Genomic DNA, 16,279 nt, shown 5'->3' with positions numbered 1-16,279 from the left:
TAGTAACTTTGATATGTATAAAAACTCTGAAAATTGTTAAAATGACTAAAATACCCCTAAGTAGGGAAATTACCATTATACCCCTAGGTACAAAATGACCAATATACCCTTAGGGTTAATTTTATCTGAGATGCATGATATTCTAATTCTGCTTAATTTATGCCATGACATTTATATCTGTTACGTGGGTTATGGGGTATATTGATGGAGGAAGCGTTCTGGAAGCCTCCCTACAATCTGGTGGCCTTGCCACATATAACTATTCTGGTCACTTCATCACAATAGCTGGCAGCCTCACTGCAATCTGGTGGCTTCGCCACATATATATAACTGTTCTGGTGGCCTAGCCACAAGATCTGGTGACTTCGTCACAGTATCTGGCAGCCTCTCCCCAATTTCTGTGGTGTGTAGCGGTTGGGTGGGTCGAGTAGTCTCCCCACATGGTGTAAGGTTGGTACGGGGGTGTTACGGATGGGTCTGGGTTGGGATTTCTGCATTCATGATATATATTCGTTCTGTATCTGCTATGGGCCTATGGGTTCATTCTGATTTCTGTACTGGGCCAAGGCCCAGAGAAGTCTGACTTTGAGGCTTGATCTGTTTTGGGCTATGGTTGGGTTATGTTACACACTGAGTTTACCAAACTCACCTTTTATTTTCATCTCTTCTGGAAATCCCCAACCATAGTGAGCTTGGAGCTGTGAGGGATTCAGAGTGGCCACATCATCTGCAAAGTTGGTTTTTTTCTAAGCTAGTTTATTTTTAGTATTTTTATATTCTGATTTAAATTTGGGTTTTTAGTTGTAATAAGGTCGCTATTTAAATTTCTTCTTCCACTATGGTTTTTATTTACTGATTATATTTGTACTATATCGAAACTGCTAGTGTTAGGTTGCGCGGGTTTTAAAATTTAAGGCACATTTTCAAAACTCAACAAGCATAACAAATGGATAGCCTAAAGATTGATAAATCGGATTTTCATTCAACCGCTATTTTCGGCAAAGACCACTCTAATCACTTAAACCAACGAGTGCATATTAAGTCGTAAAATTCAAGTGACACGTCAGATCTAGCCATAACGTCTGGGCTGGGTTTGGGGTGTTACATTTATCTTCAGTATGTGTTCATTTGGGGATGTCTCCTGAATGGGTATAAGTGGAAAATTCCCTTATTGTGGCTCTAATCTGGACAAGTGATCTACTACTCGATCTTGAATTTCTAGATCAAATTCTTGGAGTAGAAGTACCTATTGGATCAATCTCGGCTTAGTGTCTTTCTTGGCAAGTAAATACTTAATTGCAGAATGATTCATATAGATCGAAACTTGTCAAAAGTAAAGACAATTGCAAGCAATTCTTCTCTATTACCGTATAATAGAATTAAGCTCTCGTTAGAGTTTGGCTTGCATAGTTGATGGGATGAAAAACTTTGTTCCTTCATTGACCCATCACAATTCCTATCGCCAAGTTACTTACATCACATATCAGTTCAAATGGCAAATCCTAATCTGATGTGACAATAATTGGTGCCGAAACTAACTGACTCTTCAAATCATTAAAAGCTCTTAAGCACTTCTCATCAAATTTGAACATCGTGTCCTTCTCCGATAATTTGCATAAGGGTTTTCGAGAAGTCCTTGATAAATCTCCGATAGAAATCGGCGTGGCCCAAAAAGCTCCTAACACCCTTTACAGATGTTGGAGGTGGGAATTTTTTAGTAACATCTAATTTTGCTTTATCTACCTCGATTCCATGTCTCATTATCCGATGCCCTACAATAATACCTTCTCATGCCATGAAATGACACTTTTCCTAGTTGAGTATGAGGTTTGTTTCTTCGCATCGCCTTAGTACCTTGGCTAGATTGGCTAAGCAACCATCATATTTATCTTCGAATACTAAAAAATCATCCATAAACACTTCCAAATACTTCTCAACCATGTTAGTAAAAACATACATCATACATCTCTGAATTGTAGCAGCTGCATTACATAAACCAAAGGACATATATCTAAATGCAAATGTACCGTATGGGCATGTGAATGTTGTTTTGTATTGGTCCTCCGATGCCACTGTAATCTGATTATACCCCGAGTATCCATCGAGAAAATGGTAATTGTCTTACCCCACGAGTCTATCTAGCATCTGGTCCAAGAACGACAAAGGAAATTGGTCTTTCGTATTCACCTTGTTTAGCTTCTGGTAATCAATACAAATTCTCCATCTCGTAACCGTTCTAGTTGGTATTAACTTGTTATTCTCGTTCTTAACGATCGTAATACCTCCTTTCTTTGGCACACACTGAACCAGACTTACCCACAAACTATCTGAGATGGGGTAAATTATACCCACATCTAACCACTTAATGATTTCTTTCTTTACCATGTCCTTCATGATGGAGTTCAGTCTTCATTGTCCATGAATCGTCCCTTTCTTGCCATCTTCTAAGATGATCTTGTGCATGCATATAGACAGACTAATGCCACGAATATATGCTATGGTCTATCCGATAGCCTTCTTGAATTATTTTAAGGCTAAAATGAGTTTCTCTGCTTGCTCTTCAGTCAATTCTGCTGAAACAATCATAGGAAAAGTAGAAGTGTTACCTAAATATACATATTTTAAATGTAAGCGAAGTACCTTCAGTTCTAATTTAGGTGGCTCCTCAATTGATGCTTTCAGCTGGATGTAATCTCTACTTTCTAACTCCAAAGATTCAAAGCGGGATTGCGGATTAAATCCTCTTTGATTATCTTCTAGCAAAGTTAAGTATTGCTCTCCTTTTTCATCACTTGGAGGGTCAAATGTCAATATTTTCTCCAACGGGTCCTCAACATAGCTGAATTTCTTTTCCATGACTAATGCCTCTAAATTAGACACTGCAGAACAATTATCAAGTGTGTCAGGTAATCGCATAGACTTAAAAACATTAAATGTTACCTGATCGTCTTGAACACACATAGTAAGCTCGCCCTTCTGCACATCAATAAGGGTCCTTCCATTTGCTAGGAAAGGTCTTCCTAAGATGATTGACACCTCTTTATCTGCTTCAAAGTCTAGAATAACAAAGTTAGTAGGGAAAATAAATTGATCTACACGTACCAATACACCAGTGATTTTTCCTTCTAGATGTGCTAAAGATCGATCTGCTAATTGAAGTGTAACCATAGTAACTTTACCTATCCCCAATTTTCTGAATATGGACATGGGCATCAAGTTAATGTTCGCACTCAAATTGCATAGTGCCTTACCACATGTTTCTCCAATGTTGCAAGATATGGTAAAACAACCAAGATCCTTCAATTTTGGGGTTAGTTTATCTTAAAGATATGCACTGCATTCCTTCGTAAGGCTACCGTCTCAAATTCTTCAAGTCTCTATTTCTTGGACAGGATATCTTTAATGAATTTGACGTAATTCAGCATCTATTCAAGTGCTTCTACCAACGAAATATTGATATGAAGTTGCTTGAGTACATCTAGAAATTTCTTGAACTGGACGTCCTGTTTCTACTTTTGGAGTCTTTGAGGGTAGGGTGGTGGAGGATTCTTTACTGGAATTGGTTGATTCGTCTTCTGTGGCAAGTTTAGATCTAATGAAGTTGTTAGTTTATCAGAATTAACTGGCTTAGAAGGTACCTTACCGAATTTTGCAGATTCTAGTTTTGGTGAAACTGGAAATTTCAACACTCAGTTGAACTTCCACTGAGTCTTGAGCATCATCTGGCTCTCCTTCAACTTCAACAGTGTTGGGCTCTAATGTCTTTCCGCTTCTCAATGTCAATGCTTTACAATGCTCCTTCCCTGAATTTCTTGGATTCTCCGTATCACTAGGTAAAGTACCTTGTGCATAGTTTCTAAGTTCAGTTGCAAGTTGACCTACTTGGTTCTCTGAATTCCTTAAAAGGGCATTATTCTTTGCCATATACGTCTTCAATAGGTTCTTGATACTATTGGAAGGTTTAGCTTGAGTTGGTTTCTAAACTTGTTCGCTAAAAACAGGTGGCTGGCTTGGTCTAGGTTGGGCGTAAGTGTTGCTGGTTCTAGCCCCTTGGTTACTCCAGTAAAGGTTAGGGTGGTTTCGCTAAGATGGGTTATAAAAATTAGATTGCAGTCTTTGCCTTCCTCAGTTCTACTTCTGATTACCTATATAATACACGAATTCTGGGTTTGACGGATATTCTTTGAACAAATGCCCTTCCCCACGATAAACACAGGCTATATTTTCAAAATGGTTAGGTGGCGGAGTTGCAAAATTATTAAACCCATTATTGCTAAAATTTTTAAGCATTGAGGAAATCGAAGATAATTGATATGCAAGTGAAGTGAGAGTGTGCACGTCATGTACTCCAACTGTAACGCCCCAAAAATCCCGAAACCCAAAAATCCCAAAATCCTAAACTTTCTTTATTTTTGGTTTTGATGAAAGTTGTGTTTTATATTCCTAGCCAAGTGATAATTATAGTAGGTCTTAATTAAGGTTTGAGTTTGAACCTAGGGGTAAATGAAATTATAGTTTAATTATTAAAAGGACCTTGTTGGCAAGTAGTTGGGCTTTTAAACAAAGATAGGGAAAAATGGCATCAAAAAGCCTTGTGGAAGAGTAGCTAAGTGATGCCACTTAGAGTGTAGGGAGGTGGCGTTAGTTGCTAGGAAGGAGATCCAAGGTTTGAATCCTAGTTTAGTACTTTTGGAAGTTTAATTTTGGGCTTCTAGAAGGATGGAAGTGGCGTTAAGATGGACTCCAAGGGCAGTGGTCAGAAGAGAAATATGAAGAAAGGATCAAGGGGTTATCAGGGAGAAAAATGAGGGGATGAAGAGTGAGGAGCAAGTGGAGTCGAAATGGGAACTTGGGCTTAAGGAATTCGACCATAAGGGTTATAAATAGGTGCCGAATGCAAGGGTATCAGGCTAATGCCGAAATCTTTTTTCATCTTGCTACCGGAAACCCTATTCTCTTCAAGATCCAAAAAGTTGAAAACCCTTACTTCCTTCTTTCTTTTCTTGTGCTGATTCTCTATTCGTCCTTTGCTCAAGTCTTTGATCCATTATTAGTTAGCCGATTTCTTCTTGATTCCCTTGGTGCTAGATAAACCTTGTTTATCATCCCAAGTTTGGAAGCCGAAAAACTGAATCTTCTAAGGGCCGAATACTCTTTGACCAAATCTAGTGTAAGTGTTTTCTGTTCCAGTTTTTTTTTGCTAAGGTATCGATTATTGTTCCCCGCTTTTTCTAATCGGTTTTTGGGTAGGAATAGGTATCGAATTTCAGTTTTTGGGTCCTTACCAATTTGCTCTTCAGGTGAGAGACGTTGGTAAGTACTCTTAATCTTAGTTGGCTGAATGGTCATACTTAAGGTAAAGGGGACTGTGTTGGATACGAGTAACCTATTATTCTAGTTTTAATAGTTAAGATTGATGCAAATCTAGGAGTTGATCGTGGTTAGTGATTAAAGAAGGGGTTGTTATACTTGTCACGCAAGGTAAGGTGAAAGGTGAGATTTCAGTTTTAGTAAAAATATGTATTAAGCATACGATTAATTATAGGATGATATCGTTTGTAGGTTGGTGACTAAGAGAATCGCAGCATGCTTGCTTACCAGGTGTGTACATACACTGTACACACACTATGGATCGGCAAAAGCCGAAATGTCGAAATGCCGAAAAGCTGAAAGTTTGGCTACGGTAGTCTTGCGAGTGCGTGAGCACTCGTAAGGGGGAGACCAATAGGTTGCCAGAGACCCACGAGCGATTTCGTGGACTTGGGTTGTGATTTGGCCATACAAGCCAGAATGGGCTAAATGGGCCGATGGGCTGTTGGGTCGATAATAGGCAAAAACTGAATATTGATGCTATGTGATAGGAATTTGTATGTGAGCATGAATTGAATGTGACTGGGCCTAACGGGCCATATAAATGTGATTTGGGCCTAATGGGCCATATATAGGTGATTTGGGCCTAATGGGCCATATGAATGTGATTGGGCTTAATGGGCCAGATACAGGTATGTGAATTTGTTTGGGCATTGTAATGGGTTTTGGGCCTAGTATATGATAACTATATAAGACTTAATTAATATATTGCGACCGTGGACAAGTCAAAGGGTTAAGGTGTGGCAACGGGTATATGTATGTCTAGGACTGGATCTAGGGAGAGCTTGGTACTTAAGCGGTCGTAATGACCTACCTCCTCTTCTCTGGAATCCTACCTGGTGCATAGTATTTGTTCATCTTAGCTCGCCGGACTTGTTAGTGGGTCAAGGTAAGTGAAAACCATAATTAAGGGAAAATTACCAAAATGCCCCTAAGGGCGAAAATGACCAAAATACCCCTAGGTGTTGAATGTATGTTTTATGGACGTGACATGCATACATATGATGTTCTGATTAGATTGTTTATGGGTGGGAACTATGGAATGGAGGAAGTACATGAGGATCGCATGGTTGCCTGACAATCGTGGATCCACTGACGGCTTTTATAGCCCAATATGTACATGAAGGTAGTTCCGTAACTGGGCTACCATTGGTGTGTAGGTTGGGTGGGTCGATATTTATATCCCCACATGGTGTGATGGGGGACGGAGCTGGTGTGTAGCGGATAGATAATTTGGATGGGATTGCATTGCATGTTTGATGATTTCTCTTTGAATGCTTGTTTTTCTTCTAGAGTTGTACACACTGAGTTTGCGAAAACTCATCCCCTCTTTTATTTTATTTTAAAGTGATGCTCAGTAGAAGGTTCGATGTTTGGAGGGACTCTGGGTGGCCGGCTAGCAAGATAATTCGGACTTGGTTTATTTTTAAGCATTTAAGTTGTTATTTATTTTTAAGTGTGTTTAGATCAAATTGTAATAAGGTTTTCATTATGTTATTATTACGTGAATTATTATTATTATTTTCATTGTAATTACGAGAAGTTGAACATGGATGTTTTAATTATAGTATGTTTTCTACGTTTTTTTTAAATCAAATGTTTTAAACAAGGCTTTCGTAACTAAAAGGTTTTTTTTAGTTAATTAGGGTTTCTTTTATTTTAAGAAGGGTTTTCGATGAAAACACGGTTTTCGCTAAAACTCTTCAATGTGACACATCAGATTCGGCCATAGCGTCTAGGCCGGGTTTGGGGTGTTAACCAATGACTTGTCTTCTTGACGCTGCTCGATTGGTTGGCCATTGATAATTGTTTCCATCAATTCTCTCATTGATTTTATAAGCCTCATTATAAGACTTAGAAAGGAGAGCACCATTAGCAGAAACGTCCACTACCATCATTGTGTGAGCATTGAGACCATTATAGAATGTCTCAAGTTGGATGCAATGAGGGATTCCTTGATGCGGGCACTTCCATAATAATTCTTTTTACCTTTCTTATGCCTCATACGAGGACTCATCATCCATTTGTTGGAAAGTAGTGATCTCGTTCCTTAACTTAGCATTCTTGCTAGGTGGAAAATACTTCATGGTGAATCTTTCTGCAAACTCTTGCAATATGGAAATGGAATTTGATGGCAATGAGTTCAACCAGGCTCGAGCTCTATCCCTTAACGAACATAGGAACAACTTTAATCGTAGTGCATCTTCGGTTAGTCCAACTAGCTTGAGAGAATCGCACACTTCCATAAACAGTCTTAGGTGAAGGTGAGGATATTTGGTAGGCATTTCACTGAATTGGCCCACTGTTTGAAGCATCTGGAACATGACTGGCTTCAGCTCAAATTGTTGTTCCTCGATTTTGTGTCTCCTAATACCTAGATTAAGATCATGAAACACTGGCACGTCATATTGTCTTAGAGCTCTATCCCTATCATCAACAATAAGGATAGGATTTTGAGCAGGGTTTGCTTTGTTTTCTTGATTCTGGTTTTCAAAGTTCATCTCTTCTGTCCTTCTCTGACTTGCTTGTCTTCTTCCTTGTCAAAAAGTTCTTTCAATCTCAAGGTCTACAGGGAGTAAATTGATAATTTGATCAATACTCATAAACACCTGAAACAAACAACGAAAAATTAATTAAGTTAAAATTGAACAGAAAAATAAACCAAAATGCAAAATTAACAAATTCAAAAATAATGACTTTTAAAACAGTCTCCGGCAACGGCGCCAAAAAGTTGGAATGATGGAAATGTGCAAGTGTACACAATTGCATCAAGTAATAAAGTGACAAGTAAATGTTGAGTTGTCGTACCCACAGGGACTACGAAAAGAATTTATTTATGAATGCAATTAAAACACTTTGGTGATGAAAAATATTTTGATTTTGAGGAAGTGTTTAACTAAGTAAAATAGAATAAAATAAAATAAAAATAAAAGTTCCAACGTACGATTTCAAAAGATGATTTTAATCAAGATGACATAATTGTGTTAGATTAATTACATTTCTTAACTTAGAATTACTACTGTCATGTTCATGTTGTTACAAAAAAATTCATGGCAACTTGGTAACTTGCTAACTATTGCTCATACGCACCTATTAAATTAATAATCTCTTGAACATTTTCCAATGCCAATTCAAACAATTAATCAATATTCATACGCACATAAAGGATTAAGTGAGGTAACAATGTCTTCCTACCTTGAAACAGTTTAATCACAAAAACCTTGAAACAGTCTAATACCATTGCTAATTTAACCCTTAGCTACCTTAGAAGATTAAACATGCACCGATTAAGTATTATGTCAATTAATTATAATTTCAACACTATAATTAATTCATTAGTTGCCTACAAATATAATGCAAGAATAACTTAATCATGATTTTACTTAATCAAACAGCCTACCAAGGCCTATAACAATATAAACACAATTTTAATAACTTAAGTGGACGAAATGTAGCTTTCCAAATTCAGCCATAACGATTGGGCCGGGTTTGGGGTGTTACAACTTACTTAGTTACCTTTCCTTCTTAGGCCTACTAATAAAGGAAAAGATTCTCTAAAGACTCACCAGAGGAAAACTATCACCATAAGGCTACTTGTATTTTGTATTATGCATGACATAGTGGTGGTGTCAAATGTCCACGATCGAATAACATATTTTATATTTAAACTTGTGCTTACGAAACTATGATTTCAATGAAGTTTCAGTAAAGTATTTATGGGTTTCAAAATGTATCATCTAATTTATATTCGATTGACAAATAGTTTATAATTCATACTAGCTTAAACAATAGTAAATTTGTATATGCCATGTATGGTTTTCTAGAAAATTATTTTAAGGCAATGACACGCCATTCTTGGATCCTCCTTAGGACCGAGTTTGGGGTGTTACAAGTTTGGTATTAGAGCCAAGGTTTAATTAATTTTCAAAAAAACCAAAGGCAATGTCACACCCATATCATGCATTGTACTCATATGGCTTAGTCTCTAATGTTTTGTACTAAGATAATGCTTTTTTTGTAGTGAGTAAAGAAAATGTCTGATAGATTTAAAGAAGTCGTCGGTCAAGAAATGGAAAGTCATGTCCCTACCCAAACATAGGCTACCACTGCCAATAACAACAACATAGGAAATGCAGGAAATGTATTTAGAATTATGTTCTTTGCAATGATGACTCAATTGTTTGACCAATTCATGGTAGATGAAAAGGAAAAACAACTACAACACCCTTCTCAACCACAACCTGAAAAGGTTGCTCGGCTTAGCCTACCCCACCTATGCTTGCTACAACTCCCCCTAAGGTTGATCCTATCCATGAGATTAGAAAAGAGGCACTAATGAATTCCTTAGTGATAAGAGAGATGACCCCCACTGTAGTTAAGCAGTAGTTGTCTCGATTGTATAGGGTTAGTAAGGAACTAAATTGTAACCATGAAGACAGTCTTCGATGTGATGTGTCATTAGTTGAAGAAGAAGCTTGCCAATGGTGGGAAACCTTGGTTAGTGTTACCCCAGAACCAATGATAGATTGGGATTTCTTCCTAGAAAAGTTTAAAGAGAGATATGTCAATCAGATGATGTAACAGCCCGATTTTAGGCTTAGTTAGAATAGTAGTTTCGGGACCACTAATCCAAGGTGGAGAAATTTAATTTTTTATTATTATTTTGGTGTCATAGTATGATTATTCGAGTGTATGAAAAATTTGGTGAGTTAATTTTAGCGTTTGTGAGTTTAATTGCGAAAAAGAACCAAATCGCATAAAGGGTAAAAGTTTTGTTTTATTAGTTAAAGGTGTAAAATTGTAGGAGAACCATAATTGGAGGGGTTTAAAGAGTAAATAGACCCTTTAGATGTTGATGGACGGCCATAGGGGACAAGAAAATCAAATGGTCAAATGGGTAGGCGACTTAATGTATAATAAAATATTACCCTAGTGACTAGCCATCATCTTTTTCATTTTTCCTTTCCCCTCCATCGAAATTTTTAGCAAAAATGGGGTTTTTGGAAGCTTGAAATTTCAGCAACTTATCACCTTTGAAAGTAAGTGATTTTTATATTCATTGTTGACGATTTTTGTATTTTTAGAACCCTTGTAGCATGAGCTTTCTATTGAGGGGACTATTTTACAAAATGGTTGATAGTCTAGGGATTTGCCATGAAAGAATTTATGATGTTTGCTGAGTTTCTATGGAAGAAAATAAACCTTGGTTGTGTAATAAACAACTTTTGTGAAAGAAGTTTGCATGAAAACACCTAAAAATGGCTATTTTGTAAAGTTGTAAAATAAGTTGTAAATGTGTAAAATAATTGAAGTTGTGAGTTGCTATAGTTATAAAAATTTTTTGGCTAGGCTTGGTAAAGGAGGAAATTCGATAAAAATTAATTTACGAGCCTAAGGAAAAAATCATAATTTTTGTAAAATCTAAGGGCAAAATGATCAATTTGCCAAAAGTATGAATTTTGGAGTGTAATAATTATTATAATGATTAAATTAGTGAAATTTGTCATTTTAGATCAAGAAAGATGCAATCCAGACATAGACTGGGAGAAGACCAAGCTAGTTGAATAACTCGACTTAGTCACCTACTTTTGTATACCGAGGTAAGTTGTATGTAAATAATGTAAATTAAATGTTATCATGTATTATACAATTAGTTTGGCATGAATTGTTGAGTTGTGTTGGAAACGTAACTTATGAGAATTAATGTAATCAAGACTCCCGGTTGAACATTAGGAATAGATTTGGATATTCAAGCCATGACATTGGGTGGTATGTGTGCTAGTGTAAGACATGCTTGGTGTAACATCCCAAAATTGGGCCTAGTCGAAATAGTGGTTTTGGGAACACAAATTCCACATTCAAATATTTGTTTTATGATTATTATGGGGCCTAGGATATGAAAATAAACATGTGTTAAAGTTTCATGAAGAAATTTTAAGTATAAGGTGTCCAATTGGAAATTAGGGAACAAATTGAATAAATTATAAAACTTGGGTTCTAGAAGAAATTAGTGTGAAATTGCTATGGATTATTAATTAAGAGGCCTTAAATAGTAATTTGCCCAATTTCTAGGTTTTTGGACAAAACTGGACATGCATGAAAAATTTTGAAAGGTTATTAAGGAAGGGCATTTTGGTCATTTGGTAACAAATGAATTAAAAAAGGAAAAAGATAGCTAAAATCAGCCATCATCTTCCTTGTGGCTGCCGAAATTCTCTATAGACATAGCTAGGGTTTTGGTTCAACATTTCAAGCTTGATAGTAAGTATTCCCTAGCCCAGTTTTTTATGTTCTTTATGTTTTTGAGATCCTCGTAACATGTTCTCTCTATTTCTACCCATTTTCAAGCTAGCAATCATGTTCAAAAATGTACTCATGCATGAGATGCTTGTGTTTTGATGATTTATGGAGGAATATGAGAGTTTAAAGGATAGTAAACAACTTTTACTAAGTAGTTTTTCATGGAAATGGCTTAGGGGACCATTTCGTAAAAGTTGTGAAAACGGGTAGAAAAATGTGAAATGAAAGAAAATGTGGGCTACTATAAGGAAGAAATATTCGGCTAGGCTTGGATAACTTATAAATTTGATGCATTTCATTATACGAGCCTTAGGACTAAATTATAAAAGGTGTGAAAGGTTAAGGGCAAATTGGTCATTTTTCCTAAGGGTGAGTATTAAACTGAAAATGAACAATGTGACGTATTAATAATTTAATTTTTACTGATATAGACCTAGAGGAACCAATTTCGGAGGTCGACTGTGGAAAACAAAAGTTTTTGGAATAACCAAAATACAAACCCAAAGTAATTACCAAGTAAGTTTGTGTAACTCAAAGTAAACTTTTATTATACACAAAATGTATATATTTGAATGTATGACAATTTAGACATTCATTGCATGATAATCCATGAAATGTGGTAGTATAGTTTAAAAGAGAATTGAAGTTTCCCGATTGAAATAAAAGGATATCTGATGGATTTCTCGAAATGAATTGACGGTAAAAAGGATCTAGCCCGGACGGGTGTTCCTTTAGTGACCGAGCCTCCTGAAGAATAAGTGTGTTGAAATGGATTTAGCCTGGAAGGGTAATCCGATTAGGGTCCGATTAGGGTAATTCAGATCTGAGCTTATTAGAGTACATGTCATTGTAAGGGATTTAGCCTGGATTGGTAATCCCGACATTACTCTATGAGTTTACATTTCGGGGGATTTAACCTAGACTAGTAATCCCTTCGTAAGAGTGAGGTTCACAGGAGTGCATATTTAAAATGATCACTGACACGATTTGACGGTAAATGAGATATCCATTGAGACTCCGAGAAGTTCAATGGGATTAAAATGAGGAACGAAAATAGAATTGCTTGAAATCATGAGCTCATCTAAGATTAATGTTTAATTGTATTGACATGAAACTAACATGATGATTGAGTGTATGTGATAGGGAAATTATACTATGCATGTTGGCATGAATATCTAATATGGTTGTATACTAAACAGCCGGTAAGTTTACCTTCCTGTTATCCGGACTTACTATGCATGTAAATGCTTACCTCCCTTTCATTTCCCTTATCTTATAGAGCTCGAGGACTTGTGAAGATTGGAAGACGGTTGGAGCATTGTCAACACTATCAACTTGTCTTGCTTGGGTATATAGAAACTTTTATTTTGTTATAATGGCATGTATAGGATTCTTGGTCATTTTGTTATATGTGTAATTTGGCTAGCCAATGTAAAGGCTTGAATGATCTACTTATTCATTTTGTATATGGCCATGGGATATGGCTCATTTTTAGGTAGGTTGTAAACCTACTAATTGTGCATGGCTATGCTTAAATGTGGTATGTCATGAATGGTCATGTGAAATGTGGCCAAATCACTTGGAGATGGTTAGGTCATAATTGGCAATGAGTTATAAAATTAGCCAAGTATAAAATGTGATTATTGAAGTGGTAATCCTTAATACAAAAAGGATAACCTAGCATGTGCTAAACCAATGAGATGGGGTTAACATGCAATAGACTATGCCAAGGTGGGTTATGGACATACTTAGGCCATGTTAAATACCATTTAAGTTTATAAATGTGTATTGATGTGGAGGTGACCATTGGCTTGGAAAATAGCCTCCAGAAAGGTACACACGGATAGACACATGGGCATGTGTCTAGGCCATGTGTAACACATGGCCTGCCCCTTTGGCGTGTTGCTCGGCCGTATATCCCCTGCACCTTGAATTTTTAGGTCAGTATGCATGGTAGTAAACATACAAGCAGAGACACGGCCGTGTGGTTCAATCGAGTGGAGGACACGGCCTTGCACACGAGCGTGTGCCTTGGCCGTGTGCCTCTAGATGGATGATGGCATCATAAATAGAATGTCAGAGACACGGCCGTGCGGTCTCAACCAAGTGGAGGACACGGCCTTGCACACGAGCGTGTGCCTTGGCCATGTACCTCTAGATGGATGATGACGTCATAAATAGAATGTCTAGGTTTTTGGACACGGGCGATGACGCGAGCGTGTCTAGGCCGTGTGAGCGACACGGGCCTGGCACACGAGCGTGTGCCTTGGCCGTGTGCCTCTAGATGGATGATGACATCATAAATAGAATGTCTAGGTTTTTGGACACGGCCATGTGAAAACCCCTGTAGGTTCGAAATGAAAAATAAATTCTAATAATTCAACACAGGTAAGGACACGAGCATGTCCCAATTCACACTGGCGTGTGCATTGCCTCCACACGGGTGTGTGAGGCTTAAACTTGGAAATTGCCTAAAGTTTTCTAGAGTTCTCGATTTAGTCCCGGATCGCTTTTAATGCATGTTGTGGACCTCGTAGGACCATAATTGGGAAAATATGATTCTGTTTGATCGATTTTAAATTGAACTAAAATTTTATAGCCCATATTTTCCAGAAATACCATGTTTGTGTACGGTAATTCCCCGTACCTTGTCCCGGTCTCGAGTATGTGTATGGGTTGTTACATCTGGGACATGCATCGGCCACATTATAAGAGCTAGTGTAAGACATGTCTCAGACATGCATTGGCATTAAGACGAGAGCTAGTGTAAGACATGTTTGGGACATGCATCGGCCTTGAGATATACAAGCCGGTGTAAGACCTATCTGGGACATGGCGTTAGCTTGTTGTGTGTCATTGTAAGACCTGTCTGGGACATGGCTTCGACACTGATAGATGAGAGCCAGTGTAAGACCTATCTAGGACACTGCATCGGTCTCGATATATGAAAGTCAGTGTAAGACCTATCTGGGACATGTCATCGACTTTGATGTGCTAGCCAGTGTAAGACCATGTCTGGGACATGGCGTCGGCATCTTATCCCTTGTTAGTGATATTGAATATCTCGTAGTATTCCAAATGGTTCAATGAGATATTTATGGTTTGTATCGAAATGAGAGAACTTATGACCATGTGGTGAGTGGTACAGGTACCTAAACAAGAATTACAAAATACAGCTTCATTTACATTGTAAGTTTAGTAAGGAAGGAAAGCGAGTAAGTTATGCTTATGACTGTTTGTGTATGTTACATGAAGTATGAAATGTGAATTCAATCAAAGTTGCATGCTCGGTGAGAGATGGATATGAACAATTAATATTTATGAATCTTCACTTTCGAGTGCAAAATTGAATTATATTGGGAGTATGATCCCTTATGGTAACTTGTAGTTATTTCATTATTTATATGCATATTACTTACTAAGATTTTTGCTTACCTTTTTCCTTTCCATTTCCTTGTAGTGCCGCCAAATTAGCCCATGGATCAGATACTGTCAGAGGCCTCGTTCACAGTATCATTTGAAGCTTGGTATAGTTAGTTCTTTTATTTTGAATATGACATGTATAGGACTTTATCTTTTGAGTTTTGTGTCTTTGTTATTTTTTCGAATGTGTTGGCTTGGGATGAAACCTTTCATTTTGCATAAGGCCACAGATTATGGCTAATATTTATATATGATATGCAATTGATGATGCTTCATGGATGGGCAAATTGCATGAATGAATAAATGCATGCATGGATTGTTATCGTGTAATGAATGTTGTTTTTAATTATCATGTTGTGGTTGAACATGGAATTGGTAATATTGATGTGGTATAAGTTAGTGCAAGTAAGAGTGGAAAAAAGGCTTGGTAGATAGCCCTATTTTTATCCACACGGGTAGATGTACGGGCGTGTGTCTAAGCATGTGCAACACACGATCAACCTCATGAGCCTGTTGTCTGGCCGTATGTCCCCTGTACCTTGAATTTGCAAGTCAGTATGCATAGTAGTAAACACATGGGCAAAGGCACAATCATGTGTCTCGAGCATGGCCTTTGGCCACGGGCGTGTGCCTCCGCCGTGTGCCCCTAATTTGTTGCTGACTTCAAAAATAGAATGTCAAGGTTTTTACACATGGGCTGCGACACAGGTGTGTTATGGTCGTGTGAGGGACACGGGCATGTGCCCGGTTATGTGAAAACCCCTGTAGGTTCAAATTTGGAATTAAATTCACACGGGTTAGGGACACGAGCGTGTCCCCTTGTGCTTAGGTCGTCTGAACCACACGGGCCTTCAGCACGAATAGGTTAAAATGGCCACACGGGCATGTGCCCCTGTTTCAAGTGACATTTTTCAAAGTTTTCAAAGGTGTCCGGATGAATCCCAAATCGTTTCCAAAGTGTGATTTGGACCTTATAGGCCCATATTAAGAATTTCTAAATTAAGAGTGAAAATTGTTAAATTTGATCTAGTTTTTATGACTCGGAAATGATTGTATGCATGTGTTTAAGTCAAGTAATACATCTTGCCCGGTCCTAGCCTCGGACTTGGGTAAGGGGTGTTACAGATGATCATAGAGAAGATGAAGAAAAACTTCTTGTATCTGAAATAGGGAAGAATGTTTGTTA

The 16,279-nt window shown here is 37.6% G+C and overlaps 1 non-coding gene across 1 annotated transcript; it reads left to right on the top strand.

Moving 5' to 3' along the window:
- Positions 1–7,320: 7,320 nt before the first annotated feature.
- Positions 7,321–7,427, top strand: LOC121208656 (small nucleolar RNA R71). The gene has a single exon (XR_005903787.1). It is a non-coding gene; the product is annotated as a small nucleolar RNA R71 (small nucleolar RNA).
- The last annotated feature ends 8,852 nt before the right edge of the window (positions 7,428–16,279 follow it).

This window comes from Gossypium hirsutum, chromosome A10, assembly GCF_007990345.1.
Source record: "Gossypium hirsutum isolate 1008001.06 chromosome A10, Gossypium_hirsutum_v2.1, whole genome shotgun sequence".
NCBI lineage: Eukaryota > Viridiplantae > Streptophyta > Magnoliopsida > Malvales > Malvaceae > Gossypium > Gossypium hirsutum.
Note: the sequence above shows the minus strand (reverse complement) of the source record. Positions and strands in the feature narration are given on the sequence as shown.